This window comes from Coregonus clupeaformis, chromosome 18 (assembly GCF_020615455.1).
Source record: "Coregonus clupeaformis isolate EN_2021a chromosome 18, ASM2061545v1, whole genome shotgun sequence".
In the NCBI taxonomy this organism is placed as follows: Eukaryota; Metazoa; Chordata; class Actinopteri; order Salmoniformes; family Salmonidae; genus Coregonus; species Coregonus clupeaformis.
Window position 1 is genome coordinate 46,436,361 of NC_059209.1, and position 18,594 is coordinate 46,454,954.

Consider the following 18,594-nt stretch of genomic DNA (forward strand, 5'->3'; position numbering starts at 1 on the left):
TAAGTGCCTTGCTCAAGGGCACAGACAGATTTTTCACCTAGTCGGCTCGGGGATTAGAACCAGCGACCTTTCGGTTACTGGCACAACGCTCTTAACCACTAAGCTACCTGCTGAATCAGTTGATGTCATTTTCAGTTGCATGGAGAATACACAGAATAAGTATTTTTGGAGGGGAGAATTGTGTATGTTGAAATTCCTTTTAATAGAAACATAGGTAAAGCTACCCGGTATTAAATACAATTTTTGGGTCCTCACTGTTTTTGTGTGTGGCCGTGATGAGTGATGACATGTGAAGTATGACATCATGCCAGTGGGTGGCTTGTAAGAGCACTGTACCAGTGAGGTCACTGGTCTCCTAATGACCTCCTCAGGGTTCACAGCAGCAGCCTGCTTCTCTCCGGCCCTAGGTCTCTCCCTCTCCACCCCACCCTGGCCAGCTCAACGCTTGGCTAGCCTCTGCGCTCATTGTCTTTAATCAAGAGTTGGGGGCATAAGGACGCAGCGAGTAAGCCCATTCATGCCCAGTGGGCTCCTTATTTTCAGACAAGCAGATGAAGCCAAGTGGAAAAGCCTCTTACACATAGCTACATGGTCCTCTTACACAATACACTGATCGCCTGTCTGCTGTGAGGCAGTGGTCAGTCAGTGATTGGACATGGAAACATTCAAATATGTTATCCATTATTATCTAATGTACATGATCATGGTCTATGCATATTGTCTTTCAATATACTCTTCAAAGCAATGCATTTTCAGCATATTATAGTATATCACATTAGTTCAGAGTAATCTGAAACAGGCCCGGAGTCAGTTCCCCGACAATGGTGCATCTAAAAGGCAGGATGAGAGGCATGTAAATCAGGCAGGCCATGCTCTTCTTTAATATTTAACACAGGTTATTAGACAGAGCAAAGATTTGACTCCCAGAGCACTTCTACACATCACATTAATAACTAATGCTGGCTGATTATGCTAATAAGTAGTACTAGGAGGCAGTGATGACCAGGAGTGTACCACTACTGATGCTGGAGAGGCTATAATCACAGACACATCACGAAAACACACACCAAACCCATCATTAGCCTTGAAACACAGCAATGTTTTACCAAGCAATCTGATTTACCCTTCATGTTTCCAGACTATGTGTGCGATCTCTCTTTATGGGAGGAAACATTATGCATTTTTAAACCCAGTCTCTGATCTTCCCTAACAGACACATACATGTTTGCATATGATGAAGACAGGTCTTAGGGCACCCTCATAGTTCAGTCTGAATTGCTGGCTGTATCATTCTAAAGCCTTACTCTACAGATACAGATATTGAAATGCATTTCATGTGCTCAGAGGACTTGTGTCAATTGTGTCATTCTATCACATGGGCAAGTGAACTGAGCTGTAGGAGAAGCTCTCAGAAAATCACTTGGTCCTCCTTCAAAGACGACAGCACTGATTTTAGAAGCTTATTGCTGCATCACGGCGCAGGTAAATGTATTTTCTCCTGTTTTATTTTGACCCACAGATAAAAGCGTGCTCTTGGAAACCCATCTGGAGGCAGAATGGGTTGAGCGTGGCTATATTCCAACCCCATCACCACAGTTCTTTGGCCGCCACCATAAAGAATTCCAACGAGACAATTTTGCGGTGCGCAGGGCGAGCTGACAGGGAGTGTTATTAAAGCGCAGGGTGCTGACCGCTCTCAAAGTTATTAAAGTGCTGTGAGATTGTGTCTGTGATAGCCCTGCTGCCCTGCCGGGGTGTCCTTCACACACACACACAGGTACATTACAGTGAGGACGTGGTCATCGCAGAGAGAAGGGATAAGGGGGGAGTCGGTGTACAGGGGGGAGTACAGACCAGACAGATCCACCAGGACCCACCGTGAGGACAGAGAGAGGTGCCATTGTCTTCATCCACCCATTAGTGCTGCCAATGGCTGCAGAGAGACACTACAGTTTACCTGCTGGCCAAGGATCCTCTGGACTGGAGCACCAGTGTAAGTACTGTGGTGGTGTACTGTATGTCAAACATGCTATGAATGAAACTCTGAAACTCAATGGTCTTGATTGATGAAAGAGTGGATGTTAGACCAGTTACAGTGGGGGAAAAAAGTATTTAGTCAGCCACCAATTGTGCAAGTTCTCCCACTTAAAAAGATGAGAGAGGCCTGTAATTTTCATCATAGGTACACGTCAAATATGACAGACAAATTGAGGAAAAAAAATCCAGAAAATCACATTGTAGGATTTTTAATGAATTTATTTGCAAATTATGGTGGAAAATAAGTATTTGGTCACCTACAAACAAGCAAGATTTCTGGCTCTCACAGACCTGTAACTTCTTCTTTAAGAGGCTCCTCTGTCCTCCACTCGTTACCTGCATTAATGGCACCTGTTTGAACTTGTTATCAGTATAAAAGACACCTGTCCACAACCTCAAACAGTCACACTCCAAACTCCACTATGGTCAAGACCAAAGAGCTGTCAAAGGACACCAGAAACAAAATTGTAGACCTGCACCAGGCTGGGAAGACTGAATCTGCAATAGGTAAGCAGCTTGGTTTGAAGAAATCAACTGTGGGAGCAATTATTAGGAAATGGAAGACATAAAAGACCACTGATAATCTCCCTCGATCTGGGGCTCCACGCAAGATCTCACCCCGTGGGGTCAAAATGATCACAAGAGCAAAAATCCCAGAACCACACAGGGGGACCTAGTGAATGACCTGCAGAGAGCTGTGACCAAAGTAACAAAGCCTACCATCAGTAACACACTACGCCGCCAGGGACTCAAATCCTGCAGTGCAGACGTGTCCCCCTGCTTAAGCCAGTACATGTCCAGGCCTGTCTGAAGTTTGCTAGAGTGCATTTGGATGATCCAGAAGAGGATTGGGAGAATGTCATATGGTCAGATGAAACCAAAATATAACTTTTTGGTAAAAACTCAACTTGTCGTGTTTGGAGGACAAAGAATGCTGAGTTGCATCCAAAGAACACCATACCTACTGTGAAGCATGGGGGTGGAAACATCATGCTTTGGGGCTGTTTTTCTGCAAAGGGACCAGGACGACTGATCCGTGTAAAGGAAAGAATGAATGGGCCCATGTATCGTGAGATTTTGAGTGAAAACCTCCTTCTATCAGCAAGGGCATTGAAGATGAAACGTGGCTGGGTCTTTCAGCATGACAATGATCCCAAACACACCGCCCGGGCAACGAAGGAGTGGCTTCGTAAGAAGCATTTCAAGGTCCTGGAGTGGCCTAGCCAGTCTCCAGATCTCAACCCCATAGAAAATCTTTGGAGGGAGTTGAAAGTCCGTGTTGCCCAGCGACAGCCCCAAAACATCACTGCTCTAGAGGAGATCTGCATGGAGGAATGGGCCAAAATACCAGCAACAGTGTGTGAAAACCTTGTGAAGACTTACAGAAAACGTTTGACCTGTGTCATTGCCAACAAATGATATATAACAAAGTATTGAGAAACTTTTTGTTATTGACCAAACACTTATTTTCCACCATAATTTGCAAATAAATTCATAAAAAATCCTACAATGTGATTTTCTGGATTTTTTTTTCTCATTTTGTCTGTCATAGTTGACGTGTACCTATGATGAAAATTACAGGCCTCTCTCATCTTTTTAAGTGGGAGAACTTGCACAATTGGTGGCTGACTAAATACTTTTTTTCCCCACTGTACATGAGGTCTGTCCCTGCATGGCCCTTTCACACCAATCAGAGGTTAGAATATATCACTTAACTGTTGGACCTATTCAACACTTTACATGTTTAGCTACAGTATTGAAAGTGCTTCCTCAGAGGGAAACAATCCAAATTAGATTATTGAAGTTCATCATCTAATCCATATGTTTAACCCAACCTATAACAATAAATTGTGCATGACAATATGGGGTCATTATGAAGGACTGAATATGAATTTCAGAACCACGACAAGACTGTCATAATCTAGAAGAGAAAATATATAAAAATATGTAAATTGACCAGGTCACAAAAGAACAATGATTAAAGGTTGAAAATCATTTGCAAAACCTAATGTACACTAATGTACACTACATTTTGTATTGATAACAAATAGTCCTAGTATCATATCTTTAATATATGTTAAGGCATTCTTGCCACATGAAAGGACAAGAACATTGACTGGTCTGCTCTATGCTTTTCGCCTGGTCTCTCAGTAAATCCCAGAGATACATTTGAATGTGTTGGCAGCCAACAGTGTAAGATGATAGGCAAATAGAAGGCGGGCTAATGGACTGATTCTGTGGGTTTTACAAGAGAGAGAGAAGTGGCCCAGCACATCAATCTGCTGTCTGTCCGCACCCTCTCAATCCGTTTCAGTTCCACCCTGACGTGACAGCATGGGGGACTACGGCCGTCTATTCATCAACAGGTCTGGAAATAACAGGACACCTCCAGTTTGTCATACTAGATTAGTCTGTGGCCTGTAACCACTGTCTTCAATAGAGTCTCCACCGTTTCATCTGAGGTGTCCACTAGACCACCACTGGAGACCTCGGGGGAACACGTCTGTGTGTACTGACATGAGTTTGGCTCACTCGTGGGGAGGCACTATTACAGAGTAGGCTACTTCTTTCTCAGGCATACACTATCACTGTGTGTGAACAAAGCCAATAAACTACGGTCATTTCAAGTTATATATTTTTAGAAGAATAAAAATAATGGAAATGTGGAATATGCTGTCATAAGCATTTTCTGACTTTAGTACCGTTTCATGGGTCATCAAGTGTGAGACTAACCCGCATGTAGAACAGTTGAGCCTTGCACAGTATAGTATATCCCGCCAAGCTTCTTCACAGATCCCTGGGGCTCTTATTCCTGGTTTCTGCACCAAAAATCAATGGATTGTAATCCATAATATTTCTTAATAGGTGATTATTAGTTACTTTGTGGATCACAGGTCCTGGCTGTGAAATTACCCCTGGTCTTTAATAAGAGCTTGACCATCCAGTGGAGACGTGTAATGGACAGTGGAAGGTTAGCCCAGGACTGGAATAGCTCCTCTCTGCCTGTCCTCTTGACCTTGAATGTCAGGATGGCTCTTTAAAAACGGCATATCCTGCAGTAAGCCAGAAGCAATAGCTGTACTTACAGTATTTTAGTACAGTATATGTTTGGTTCATTGATCCCTTCCACATGCAACAATAATTTAGAAATTGTACAGATACAGCCTACATTTACATATAAAGTGTTGAATTAGTAATACAATAAGTACATGGTTCTCTGTGATTCTAGCATGGAGAACCTCTTAACTAAAACCATAATTATGCATTAAGAAGTAGTATGAAGTGCATGTGTTTCATAAGGGCATTATATAACTATGCATCACTTGTAGCAAGTGTTCCCCTCTTATGCAGAACATGTGTGGGAGGTTTACTGTTGCTGTAGTCACAACCTTATGAAAATCTTTGCTTTTTTAAAATGATTATCATAGTATCCCCATTATTATACTGTATGTAGTGGATAATATGTCCTGGGGGCTTCTAACACCTGATCATGTAAAATAGTATTTCAGGTAGTGTTCACAAATTTTTGACAAACACAATTGTTGCTGTCATGAAATAAGTAGAAATATGTATAAGGCTGAACACATTCACACATACACAATGACCACAAAGAGAAGCTCCTATCTCTCTGAGCGATGCTCTCTGCTCCTGTTGAAAGAAATTCAACCCAACCAAAAGAGGAAACAAAAGTGTCTAACATCAACAAAGAAGCAATTGCATCTGCTTATCTCGGACACACGGGTTTTGTTTGGAGACCAGGAGCCCTTTGGCAACAATGGTGGCTCCTCTCTAAAATATGGCTGTTTTGTGGTTCCCATTCAGCCCGTGTTGATGTGTACTGTCTGCAGCTCCAGAGGCTCCCCTCCTCCTGTTTACCTGGGAGTCCTATGGGGCGAGATTTAGCTGAAAAGCCCAGTCGAAGCCAGTCAAAGGGAGCGTGGCGCAGGCCTGACCCTGGCGCTCCACTCATTGTGTAGTGCAGCGGTGTAATGAGGCCCTGTGTGGATATTGATATGACAGAACAAAAGGCCAAGGTGCAGTAAGGACAGCAATCCACACGTTTCACACCATTTGTTTTTCACACCGTATCCATCACATTAATGGGTCACCTTTCTGTGACAGCTCATGATTACCTGCTTACCCATGAAGAGAAAAGAAGAGGGAGAGAGAACGAGAGAGAGAGATAGGGGAGTGGGGGAGACAGAGGGGGTTGAGAGAGAGGGGTAAGATGGGGAAAGGTAGAGAGAAACAGTGGGAAAAGAGTGAGAGAAGGAGCTCTAGTTATGAGGGTAAAGGGTGAGCTGGGGTTGGAAGGGGCTTAGGGAGTGGGGGATGGTAGGAGGGAGCCAGTGACATTTTTATTTTTTTCATGAAGATTGGCTCCAGCGCTGTCATCATCCCCACAGCGAATTTATGACAGGTCAGCTCTCCATGTAGTCACCTGATGGATGGAGAACATCCACGTTTATTTGGGGCAGAGTGGAAATGGTTGGACCTATTTCCCGAAGCACCTATAGGCTTTTTTTTAAAGACCACTATAGCAGAAGTGCTTGTTAAGTATTTCACCATATAGCCTTAGATTAGCACAACATGCCTACATTTACATTGATTTACACTGGTCCTGAAAAAGGGAAACACTTTTCCAGGAATGCCTACACAATTCGTACTTCGTTGGAATTGCTGTCAGACATTGTAAAACCGTCCTTTTTTTATTTATTATGTGGATTGTATACCTGCTGGTTGAATCTGTTATTATACACTGAGTGTACAGAACATTAGGAACTCCTGCTCTTTCCATGACATAGACTGACCAAGTGAATCCAGGTGAAAGCTATGATCCCTTATTGAGCGGAGGAGACAGGTTAAATAAATATTTTTGTGCCTTGAGACAATTGAGACATGGATTGTGTATGTGTGCCATTCAGAGGGTGAATGAGCAAGTCAAAATATTTAAGTGCCTTTGAACAGGGTATAGTAGTAGGTGCCAGGCGCACCGGTTTGAGTGTGTCAAGAACTGCAACGCTGCTGGATTTTTCACGCTCAACAATTTCCCGTGTGTATCAAGAATGGTCCACTACCCAACTTGACACAACTGTGGGAAGCATTGGCGTCAACATTGGCCAGCATCCCTGTGGAACGCTTTCGACACCTTGTGGAGTCCATGCCCTGACGAATTGAGGCTGTTCTGAGAGCAAAAGGGGGTGCAACTCAATATTAGGAAGGTGTTCCTAATGTTTATACATTCAGTGTAGCTGCAGCAAAATGAGTCTGTTGTTGATACTTTGAAAGAAAGAGGCATAATTTCTATGTGAAATTGAATCTCAAAAGTGTTTGCCATAATCTCAAAAGTGTTTGCCATAATCAAAACACTTTTTAAAACTCAACTTTAGTCATTTTTGCCTGCTAACTTTTTTAAATGAGTTATGTGAATGCTTTCTGCTTACCTCAGCAGCTATTGATGTGTTCCATTCCCAGAGCTACATGTAGTGTCATCTACCAAATCTAGAGTCACTTACAATGAGCATTTTAACTTACCGTCAGGACGAAGAGCAGAAATAGCAAGATCCCATTCTATGATAAAATAAAGACTATGGCCATATATCTTTCCAAAGTTCTTACCTCAGCATTTCAGGTGGGATGCAGGGGAGGATGAAAGAGAGATGGTTATGAGAACGAGAGATCACTTTGTCCCAAATTAAAAGTCAGAATGTCATCCTTCGCTCTAATTGCCAGGAACAATTATTGGACTGCAACAAATTATTGTGTCTGCATGTGCACTTATCACTCCATAGAGACAGAGTTCCAAGCATGCTAACGTCCCCTCGCTCACTGTGTTTCAATGGGTAAAGGATTAGCTGTTTGACTGTAGACTGCCATTTTGTGATATGTCATATTACCCATGGGGCGGCAGGTAGCTTAGTGGTTAAGAGCGTTGTGCCAGTAACCGAAAGGTCGCTGGTTCTAATCCCCGAGCCGACTAGGTGAAAAATCTGTCGAAGTTCCCTTGAGCAAGGCACTTAACCCTAACTGGATAAGAGCGTCTGCTAAATGACTAAAATCTAAAAATCTAAAGCTACCCAGCAGATATCAGGTGAAGGTGTCAATATATATTGTGTCTGCCCAGTGGAGGTTTACTCTGAATTACAGTAAAACATGAGTTATGTTGGTGAGTACACACTGTGTTGAGGTGACGTAATTCAGAAGGGGGAGAAATTGCTATTAAAAGATCATTGTTGTCAAGGTGCAGGACGAGCAATGAAGTGGTGATAGCAGATAGATGGACAGCTGGAAAAGATGGATTGTTTTAATTTGCACCAATTAAATTGAAGTTCACTGGATCATCTTCCTCAATCTTCATGAATACTTTATTTTCTGGCCTCTACGAAGCTATTAAAAAGAGGGATTGAATCCTAAGACTTAGTATACAATATTTTATGTTAAACCCTCATTAAGAAAATGTGAGCATGCTCTCTCCACCCTTATGTAATGAGTTTTGTTGAGAGAGATGCAAAGCGGCATGCTGAGGTGTTCAAACAGATTGATGTTAGGTTGGGGGGAACTTCAAACTCTCCCTGTCTTCGTCTACAGCAGTTTAAGCCTAGCCAAACTATACCCTGTTGTGTGACTGTCTTTACATTTACATTTACATATTCTAATCTGGCTTGAAGCAAAATCTGAAACCTAAACCTACATTAAAATGATGCCTTCCTTACCTTTTAAAACTCTCATGGATGAGAGGAAAACAATTTAATGGCTGTCTGTTTTAGTAATTTGTGTTCTATGCCCTACCTCCACTTACCCCAACCAGACCAATAAGCACATAAAACAGTCTCTTTGGTTCTGTAAAACATTACAATGCTCTTGCAACATACTCTGTAAACCATAGTACTCTGCCCAGTATCTTTGAGTTGATATCAGAACTCTTTATTTGCACTCAGAAACCATTGGCTATGTTATGCATCATAAGTCATGAGATCAGGGTTCAGTTTACTTGATGTTTATCAAGTCTTATTCTGATACAGCTTCAATACACATGGTTTAATACACATCTCAGAGAAACTCCCTCAGAGGAAAAACTCACCACTCTTCCCACCAGAAACGATGAGTATTTAAAACCCCCTAGAGTCGATTGATGCATCAGTGTGTCAATCTAAGTTACATAACAAAAAGATCCCCAGAAATATATTTCAGTTTAAACTAGAGATATCTGGATGCGTCTCAATCCACCACATCCGCCAGTGTCGCACTTCCGAATTTTGGTGAAAGGTGGCAGAGCTAGAGCGGTGTTTGTCAGACCATGAGACATCCCGAAAATGGGTCTTCTCACGTAAACGTCTGTAGCGTCTGAATGGTTTGACCACTCTATGGAAAGGGGAGACTCTCACGAACATGAAGGTGTTGCTCTACGACCCCCACAAGTGTCATGGGACTCATCTGAAGGTAACCGGTACCGGTAAAAAAACACGAATGGAAGTATGAAGGTAGTTTTGTGCCTACCCCAAAAAGGGTATGTGTAAAAGATAATAATATATATTTCCAGAGTTTTGAGACAGACACTTCAAAACCTTGTTTCTTCTGATACATTTTTTGACTGTCTTTGTTGCCATTTATGAATGTGTTATCCAATGCATTTCTATGGGCTTTAGTAGTAAAGGCCAAAATCTATATTTTATCCCCCAAAAAAGGTATATCATTGTTTTTATACCTAAAGGGGTCCTACAATTCAAAATCTAAATAGCTAAATGATCCATAGTATGACCATCTAAAAACAATTCCATATGTCAGCTTAGCACCCCCCCCCTAAATAATTAAGGAAAGGTTATTGGGTATTGGCATATGTAAATTGATGTAGTAAATCACAATTTCATAAACAGGAAAGGAGCGTGGCTGGGAGATTGGCAAGGCGTTGCGGAAGGGACTGGGAGCGATGGTTCCACAGTGTTTGCTTCTGAGCCAGACTCGCTCCGAGGCAAGGGTGATTAGTGCTTATCGGTAATTTGGCAACCTTGACCATGTAACCTTGCTAAAGCTGGATTAACATTTTACCCGGGAAAAGATGAAGATGCCTTAAAACATGTTCCATTTTCCTTGTGCATTATGAGACAACAGCCTACAGAGGCTATTCAAATGAATGCCCACAGTATACTCTGTGAGCACTCAAGGAGAAACTCTTATTAGTCCTAAAAAGGCTAGGTGTCAAAGAAATGAAGGCATACACATCAAATCTTTGACTGAAATGATAACATGTCGACCAGTTTATATTTCTGAATATGTAAATCCCAAGAGCAGCAACATTTCTGCTCTATAGATTTTCAGTAGAGTACGCATGCTACTCTTATAGGGCTAACATATACAAGGGAAATCAATCAATAAAGACAACCATACATAGTTTGCATTGTGCCATTGATTGATTTATTATAGAAAACCACTCTCAAAAACGTGTTTAGATTTTTTGTATGTTGTTGTTCATACCGCTGTTCGTTTTTTGAAGGTGCAGTTATAATATCACTATGTCAGGGTTATTCATAGCCACATCTTTGTAATTGTGACACTGGTGCAACTCAAGGAAGTGGTGGTGTATCTCCCTCCAAGAAAGAAGCCCTCACCTATTATTGAGCCTCTTTATCTTTACTGTAGCTGAGTTGTTAATTAGGTAGACCTTGAATTTGATTATTTGCATGTCTGAACAAGGGCTAAGGTATTAATGCTCCCTGTAATAACCTCTTCAGTGGCTCCAAGGTCCCTGTGGATGAGGCTGTGTGGACGCCAGCCACTGGAAGGAGGGAAAGTGCAGAGCCATTTCATCCAATTAGCTGTGGATTATACCCCCCCTCTTCCTTTGAATCCTATTTGCTGTGATAAGGTGTTCTCCTACAGGGACCGAGCTGAGCTGTGCTATCAGGGGAAATGATTAATTCACAACGCAAAATTAAAATGCAGTGCTTTCCATTTCACACTGTCTGACATAGGGGAAGACACAGTTCAGAAATCAATACAGGCACCTAACAACTGCTCAGGAGAAGGGAGGTGAGGCAAGTGCACAACACATGAAAATATCCTTAGGATTCTCAGAGTCATGGTGCATTTTATTCCACATGTCCCACATAGTGTTTTCATAGTATGGTATTATGGATATTGGATCATGCCCTTGAATTACTTAAACCAAGAAAAACTGAAATGTTCTGTAAGGCAATATCATTGACAGTATTTGTTGTGGGGTATTGTACGATTTGCTTATTGAATGTTTATCTCTTACTTCTTATCTATGCCTGAGGGTACATTTTCTTTTTGTACTGTTAAATACACAGTTACATCTACAAGATTTACCTCAGGATGAGAGAGATTTTTCCCCCCGAGACATAGCATGTGTGTGTGGAGAATCCAAAGAGTCCAGATTTCTATTTTGCAACCCCTCTGACGCCACACAAATGATGTTTAAACACCCAGCACCTAGGGTTTAATTAAGTCCCTCTAATCGTGTTCCAATCAGAAGCCTGGACCGATGGGCTGGAATTCCTGATGTGCATTTCTGTCAGTCTTAATTGGATAATTGATTGCCAATTTGAACCTGGCCACACACTGCATACACAATAAAGCGCCTGGCCATGTTCCTTGAGGATTCGTTTTCCATCCGAATAAAGATGCTGCTTCGATAGGCAGAAGTCCAACTCTGGGTGTCTCTGAAAAATAGGTGTGTGACTCGGAGTCCATTCATAAATGGCTTTTGAAAAGTGGAGAGATTACTACACATATCATTCTTTTTTGTTTACTGTGTTTGTATTGACTTCAGCCATGTATATACTCTAGACAAAGGAGGTCCTGCATCATGGGAGCTGCTGCAGCACAATCTAGACCAAGCCTTCATTTGCCCAAAGATAAAAGTGAAACATTAAACAATGGTTCATGATTATCACATAAGCTACAAGTCTGCATGCCACTTGTAATTACTGGAACAGATTACTAAACCACTTGTAATGCTGTAATGTATTTTCCTTGTAAGGGGGTGTTCCTCTGGAGAGCAATACTCATCACCGTTGGATAGAAAACAGATATGAGGAGTCATCACAAGTTTGTGATCTACACAAGATTGATCATCTCTGATCTGCCTGATCAGTGCTCATAACACTCTCCTGAGAGGGGTCCACACATTTGATTTTGCTATAGTATGCCCTCGGTTGAAACAACAGTATCAAAATGCCTCCAAACCATCCCATGATTTTGATGAAAGTAGTATATCAATTAACACACTCTGACCTGCTCTGCATTTACACTATTTGCTACCAATGGCAAAGTGTTTTTTTCTTCTAAAAGATACCTTTGTATGGTAAAGGGAGAATTCTCTGGTTATAAATGGCATTTCTCAATGCTGTAACCTTTCCACCGTTTTTAGCGCTAAAAGCGCAATCCTAGGTGGGATGAGATATTTTGGCCACCATTTGTATAGAGTGAAGTTTCTTTGGAGTCTCCTTGAGACAAGTGACCAGAAGCGGGCCAAAGTGAAGGCCTTATCAGTCACCCTACAATGGTGCCACCCCATGAATTCTATTAGGGATGGATGTGGCTCGCCAAGTGACTGCATTGTGGACCATCTGGGTGACAATAAACATGTCCCCGCATGGTTTCCTCCATCATTCAAGTCCAGATAGCAGATCTGGACCTTAACTATAGCTCACTATCTCCTGAATCTCGTCTCGGCGTGACCTGTTAGAGAGATGGAGGTGAGGCTCAAGGATATCTTTCAGAGTCAGCCCCAACATTGGGAGGTTATTATAGCCATCCTGGAAAGAGGACAGTGTGTATATGCGTGTGTACGTGCGTGTGTGTTTTTGTGCGTTTGTTTGTGTGTGAGAGAGGGATATACTCTTGTACAGACTAGATTTTTTAAAGGAAGATGAGCAAGATGACTCCGGTCTCTACACAAAAGACGGGTGTGGAAAAATAATTACGTGGTTTTAAGTTTAAATTGCACAGCTCAGGGTTTGATTATTCTAGATCAATTTGAGATGCACAGTGATGAAGTATATGGGCTCCATACATAGGAGCGAGAGCTCGATGGCAATGTGTCTTTATAGACATATTGGTTTATTTTCTCCACAAGATGACAGTTCCACTTAATCCACGGATGACATGCCGATGCTCACCGAACATGTTCAATGAATATCAACAATTAAGCATTTGATGATGAAATGCACAATCAATGAGAGTATTAGTTCTTGTTATTGAGTCAAACATAGACAGTCAATCTGAGAGCATTTAGCACATATACTGCTTGTTACCCATGGGCCTGAAAATCTATGACATTTCCATTGTATATCAACAAACAAAATTATGATTGCGTAGAAAAAGACTGATCACAATGCTCTCTCATCCATCTTTTTTTATCTAGGAATATCTGTCCTGAAATATACTTTGACTTAAGTTATGAGAGGAGGGTTTCCATCTAACACTGTAGGCTATGGCTAAGCTATTAGGAACAGAGAGATGGTGTGTAAATGGCTTTTGTTGACCCCAGCCTTTTATTAGACGGTTATTACTCTGGCAGCCCACTGGTGTGGCTGGACTGTGTCTCACATTAGACATATTAGTGTAGGTCTTCATTCTGTCTCGGCTTCAGAGCTTGTCACCAGGACGCTGACAATTTGATTGTTTTTCAGGCTAAAATGAACAGAAACTCTATTAGTAAAGGTTTTCACAGTGGTAAATTCACCTGCTGCTTCAGCCAGTTCCACACAGTTACTGGTTATTTTGTTGTGGTTGATGATACAACTGAAGGAGATGAGAGCCATCCGAGCCACAAATCCAGTAGCAGAAGTATTTCAATGGACTAAAAACTTTAAATAGAAATGAAAGGTCACATTAATCTGGCAAGAGGAAAAATGGGCTAATTTGTGTTAACATGCTAATGTCATGATGATGAAAGCTAAAGTGAAAAGCAAATGAACCAAGCTAAACGCACAGGCGCCAAAAAACAACAAACCAAAACGGAAGGCGGATGAACACCAAGTGAAAAGTGAAGCATAAACAATGCCATTTAATACAATTTCATAAATCCACTTATATCCTGTGACAGGGGTTCACTTGTAATCACTGTATGTGAAGAGGCACGGGGCTGCGATCCCGTCATCATGAGGGGAGAGCACTTCTCCATGACACGTACTCTGCTTCTTCTCATTAATCCCTCAAGCTACATTCATTAACGGTCACTCCCTCCTCTTCTCTCCTCTCCACTTCTCAACGCACCCCAGTTTAGCTATCAGAGTGCGCCTCTGTGAAAGGGTCCTGTGTGGCTCACTTGGTAGAGCATGGCGCTTGCAACGCCAGGGTTGTGGGTTTCATTCCCACGGGGGACAAGTATGAAAATGTATGAACTCACTACTGTAAGTCGCTCTGGATAAGAGTGTCTGCTAAATGACGTAAATTAAATGAACCAGGCATTAAAGACCAATCTGGCTTTCAAACCTGGTTCCACTGGAAAGGTTGTTTTGGATCAGGATGCGTTCACTTTGTTTTGTTTTGACAGGCGCAAATGCATTTCTGCTTCATAGGATCACACCATCACCAGTACGAGGTGGTCTCAGATCGATTGCAAATGTACCATGTCTGATTGGGGTCCCCACTGGTGTGAAAGTAGTCTGTTCTTATTCCAGGAGGTGGACTGATACAATGTGCACGCTGTCTGTTTACTTTCTAAGCTGACACAATGTTTTGTTAAACGTGATGACAATGTGTTCGCTTGAAAACAGTCAAAAATAGATTGACCCATCAGTTGATATGGACTTGAAATGTAGGTTAAAGCAGAACAATGCAAATAGAAAATGCATTGAAAAAAGGATCTTTCATGATTCAATTTAGTCCCAAACAATTGAAATTTAGTGGTAGGAAACTAATCAGGGGAATTCAGATGGAAAAAAGCTTACAAAATAACTCATAACGGCAATGCAACAAACGAGGTGGCTGTGAAAGCCACCTAGAAATGACATTGGAGGACAGTTGTAAATATGGCAGACAGGGAGAAGAGGTAAAACAAGAGATGATAAATACAAGTGATTTACAGGTACACAGAGCGTCAGATGCTGTGGAAATAGTGCTGTGTGTGCTGTCATCTAGATGGGCCAGTTAGTGGCTTTTTGAGGATTCCCAGTCTGGAGTGGGTTTGTGTGGCGGAGGGCATTCTTTATGGCCCACTGGTGCACTGACCACAGCCCAGTAACTCAAAGAGCCTCGGCAAGAGCACTGGAGCAGGGAGAGGGGCTGTGACCTGCCTGAGACCATCGTATTACTTTAACACATTATGTCTCCCACTGCAATCTTTTTATTTAAGTGACTTCAACACAATGCCTCAGAGTCCCAAGCAGGCCAACACGGGGACAGACAGGAGGTGCCGGACAAGGAGCGAGAGGAGGGAGTTGCAAAATGATTTATTGAACACGTCTGCTGTTGGGTGCTACAGAAAGGGAGTCCATGGATGGTCAGCGAGAAAAAGGGGAGGAAAACAGTTAGTGATGAACCTAACAGCTGTTTATCGTGTAGAGAGACTGAACTGACCCCAGAACAGCCCCCAAGAGGATTCTCAAGTTCTCACTACCGATGGGTAGCCAGCTCAGACAGTGAAGAGGGGGGCAAGGAGGCTTGATTTATTTGACCACCACGTCACGTCACTCTTTATGGGCCGCACCACGAGAGCCTGCCTCAAATGTTACCGTCCTCAGGAGGAATATCAGCACAATAAGCACACAGCTTTCCCTTGCAAGCATTACAGCAGCTCAGACAAATGGACTCACTGTGTGCCCCTCCTGGCTCTGTGTTTTTCCATACGAGGTTCATGCCTTTTTAGGATGTGAGACATTCATGTCTCAATGGTGTCCGAGAAGAATGCAAATCAGGATAAATGTGTCAGGCTGTGGAATCACATAGTACCTCAAATCAGTTAGCTAACAATTCTTAACTAAGGGTTGACAATTAGGGGAATGTGTTTTTTTTTTACATATCCAACCAAGCTAAAAATGTGAGAGTAAGTCACAGGAGTCACAGGAATTCTCTCTCAACTTCTTAATGAAGTTGCTTGTGTCAGTATTGGTTTGTCTTTCTCCTGTTAATTCTGTCGCTTATAGGAACTGATTTGAAACAGCACGATTATGGACAGGAATCATGGAGTTGCTCTAAAACGGAAGAGTGTGTTGTCAGCTACAGGACCAGTCAAACGTTTGGGCACACCTACTCATTCAAGGGTTTTTCTTTATTTTTACTATTTTCTACATTGTAGAATAATAGTGAAGACATCAAAACTATGAAATAACACATATGGAATCATGTAATAACCAAAAAAGTGTTAAACAAATCAAAATATATTTTATATTTGAGATTCTTCAAATAGCCACCCTTTGCCTTGATGACAGATTTGCACACTCTTTCCTTCACTCTGCGGTCCGACTCATTCCAAACCATCTCAATTGGGTTGAGGTCGGGGGATTGTGGAGGCCAGGTCATCTGAATCAGCACTCCATCACTCTCCTTCTTGGTCAAATAGCCCGTACACAGCCTGGAGGTGTGTTGGGTCATTGTCCTGTTGAAAAACAAATGATAGTCCCACTAAGCCCAAAACAGATGGGATGGTGTATCGCTGCAGAATGCTGTGGTAGACATGCTGGTTAAGTGTGCCTTGAATTCTAAATAAATCACAGACAGTGTCACCAGCAAAGCACCCCCACACCATAACACCTCCTCCTCCATGCTTTACGGTGGGAACTACACATGCGGGGGCGGCAGGTAGCTTAGTGGTTAAGAGCGTTGTGCAGGTAAACGAAAGGTTGCTGGTTCTAATCCCCGAGCCGACTAGGTGAAAAATCTGTCGATGTGCCCTTGAGCTAGGCACTTAACCCTAATTGCTCCTGTAAGTCGCTCTGGATAAGAGCGTCTGCTAAATGACTAAAAATGTTTTTTTTTTTAAAACATGAGGAGATCATCCGTTCACCCACACCGTGTCTCACAAAGACACGGCGGTTGGAACCAAAAATCTCCAATTTGGACTCCAGACCAAAGGACACATTTCCACCGGTCTAATGTCCATTGCTCGTGTTTCTTGGCCCAAGCAAGTCTCTTCTTATTATTGGTGTCCTTTAGTAGTGGTTTCTTTGCAGCAATTTGACCATGAAGGCCTGATTCACACAGTCCCCTCTGAACAGTTGATGTTGAGATGTGTCTGTGACTCTGTGATGCATTTATTTGGGCTGCAATTTCTGAGGCTGGTAACTCTAATGAACTTATCCTCTGCAGCAGAGGTAACTCTGGGTCTTCCATTCCTGTGGCAGTCCTCATGAGAGCCAGTTTCATCATAGCTTTTGATGGTTTTTGCGACGGCACTTGAATAAACTTTCAACGTTCTTGACATTTTCCATATTGACTGACCTTCATGTCTTAAAGTAATGAAGGACTGTTGTTTCTCTTTGCTTATTTGAGCTGTTCTTACCATAATATGGACTTGGACTTTTACTAAATATGTCTATCTTCTGTATACCCCCCCCCACCTTGTCACAACACAACTGATTGGCTCAAACGCATTAAGAAGGAAAGAAATTCCACAAATTAACTTTTAAGAAGGCACCCCTGCTAATTGAAATGCATTCCAGGTGACTACCTCATGAATCTGGTTGAGAGAATGCCAAGAGTGTGCAAAGCTGTCATCAAGGCAAAGGATGCTATTTGAAGGATCTCAAATATAAAATATATTTTGATTTGTTTAACACTTTTTTGGTTGCTACATGATTCCATATGTGTTATTTCATAGTTTTGATGTCTTCACTATTATTCTACAATGTAGAAAATAGTAAAAATAAAGAAAAACCCTTGAATGAGTAGGTTTGCCCAAACCTTTGACTGGTACTGTAGCTGACAACACACTCTTCCATTTTAGAGCAACTCCGTGATTCCTGTATCCTGGTAGTGTATATGATTTGTGGTCTAAAATACATTTTCCAATAGTATTCCTATATATAGACACCCCCAGTGTCTTATATTTAGATAGTTTACAGTATTTTGTTATTTAGTTTTACTGCTGATCACATTTCTATAAAGCCCATGGGTCACGGTCAGGGTCATGGCCATTTCACGACTGTAGCTGATTTATTTCACCCAATTAGGTTTAAAGAGACAAATCTACACTCCCTCACCCCATTTTCAGGGGCACACCCTCCCCGTTGCGACACATCTCTCAACAACTCACACATCACAGCTACCATTATGTTCTTGTTAGTTCACACTGTCGATAAGAAAAATGTAACATGCTTTCATGCCAAGGGCTAAATGGGTTTATTCGAATTCCCTCCCAATCTCTCCCGTCAAAGACAGACATACACAAACACATCGAATTTGAATGGCTGCAATGGCACGTGTCAGGGAAACTCAATTCTTCAGAAAGTGGAAGTAACCGATTAGATTATGCCATTGCCTCAATCTGTTACAAAAAAATAAACATGGGGCCTTTTCATTAACCTAATGAAGATGAAGCACGCTGATGAGCTCTTAAGTCAATTAAGGATATTTAAAAACAGGCGGTACAGC